This window comes from Vollenhovia emeryi, unplaced genomic scaffold, assembly GCF_000949405.1.
Source record: "Vollenhovia emeryi isolate VEMERY1.0 unplaced genomic scaffold, V.emery_V1.0 DF939147.1, whole genome shotgun sequence".
NCBI lineage: Eukaryota > Metazoa > Arthropoda > Insecta > Hymenoptera > Formicidae > Vollenhovia > Vollenhovia emeryi.
In genome coordinates, this window is record NW_011967219.1 from 53208 (window position 1) to 55374 (window position 2167).

Genomic DNA, 2167 nt, shown 5'->3' on the forward strand with positions numbered 1-2167 from the left:
AATAATCATGTTATTTATTATGGATTTGCCGCCGCATATACATTTATGTTACACATTGTATACACAAATTTGACAGCACCATGATCACTCACCGCGCATGAGCGCGGACAGGGATTCGCATCCTGAATTTTTTTGCGCGTTCGTAAACTCATCCAAAAAAAAAGTGTCGCAACCTCATTGCTCCCCACTGTACAAATGAATAATCCAATTTTTTCAGCTACATTCAGGGTTTATTTTAAAAGAAAGTAAATGAAATTGTTCAATCAAAGTATTCGCCGTTGCTTTCTATAACTTTAAACCATCTTTCAGGCAACTGATGAATTTTTGTACACCTAATATTATAGAATCTCGCTGGTGTTTTTCTGAAAAAGTATCGCAGAGATAAAGTTAGAAATGTTTCCGCACGACGTTCAATTAAAGAGACCTTAAGTAAATTGTCTGTTTAAATGTGCAAAATTAAATCTTCAAAATTCGGCATTAGTCTCAGTTTTCCAGATTTTATTTCCAAATCTGAATTTCTCCAACGGAATCTCCAGCGAATGTCTGATCTTATCGTCAGTATGCAAATCTATTTCGAAATATGATACGTAAATACGATATGTAGATTCTAATCGAAAAATCTATTTGAATAAATTATCTAGTATCTAGTTGGGAGAATTAAAAACTGGAAAGGGGTGGAAAGTTAGAAACTGTTCGAGTATTAAATTCCACTTAGGGTGATTTGCAATTTGCGTCAATTTCAGCAGATGTATTTTAATATAAATTTTGTTCTTGATTCTTAAAATGTGTTTCTCGTATTGCCGTGTGTAATACGAGAGAAAATGATAAATAGAATGGAACTCTATCCAGAATTACAGCTGTGAAGCGCATTTTAAACAAACAATTTTAAACAATTTTGTTATTTATGTTATTATAACTTGACGTTTTTTATATTGACGTATTATAATGTGACGTGCATTTTAATATATGTTTTATATATCCTGTGTATTTTGATGCTCCAAGTGTGTGCTTTACTACACGGCACATGAAACAATCGGTAGAATTCCAGCGCGCGAATTCCTGAATTCTTAACGTGAATTACAGGTCGTCCCAAGCGGGACAGCGCTTCCGATTTTTACGGACGATTAGGTATTCTGCCGAGCGAGGTGCCCGCGTCGATCCGCGTTAATTTCGGATGCGCTCTTCTCCGGGCTGCGCTGTCTCTTTGTGGGATGGCTGGGCGCGTCAAGTTGGTTGGGGCCATGTCTGTGTCAAGTTGGTGCCAAGAAGTCTACCGGCGCGCGCGATAACCAGCTGCACCGGTAGACTGCCTGCTGCCCGCGCGCGGGCCCCGAGGGCCACGCAGGGCCCCCGGGACCGGTTATACTTGACCCAGCGCGCGATTCGTTGCGCGGCGCGGCGCGTCCGAGACCGGATCGCGCCGTCCGCTACCGAAAAACACACACGCGCACGCAACGGGCGTGCGGAGAGCGGACACGAGGAACGGTAAGACGGCTGGACCTCGGGGCACGCAGGCGGAGAGGAGGGAGTAGATTGGCAGGAATTCACAGTCGGGGATACATGAAACTCATATTTGTACACAGATAAACCATCGAGAGGAGATATCGCTCTCTGCCTTATTTTTTTATTACTCTCGGCTGTACATACCTCACGAAAAGTTACGGAATGAAGGAGCTACGAGAGCGAAAATTCTGTTTCTCCTCTCTGAAAATAGTCTTCCCTTTGAGAGCGTCCTCGTCCTCGCGAAACGGATAACTTCATCATGTTCTATAGATCAAGGAAGGCTAACTCGATGGCGAATGAAAATGGACATTCAGTTGATAATTATACGCATTGATATTTCGACCAGTATTTTGTTGTATAAGGATTGTAATCGTTCTCTATTTTCGTAACACGCTAATTTGTGGTGTCAGTACACTAAGGTAAACTATTAATACAGACTCTTTACTGTGTTTGAAGGATATCAATGAAATATCGATATGTACCGATAGATTTGATGTTTCAATTTTCAGCTGAATGATTATTTAACATCTCCGTATTAAATTCTGTTTCTTTTACAGCCATTTCATCATTCAAGATTAATACCGAGGAGTTGCACACAGATAATTTTCTGTCTGATCACATAACTTTGCCAAATGAGCGGCTTAGGATCAATAACGAGACGTGA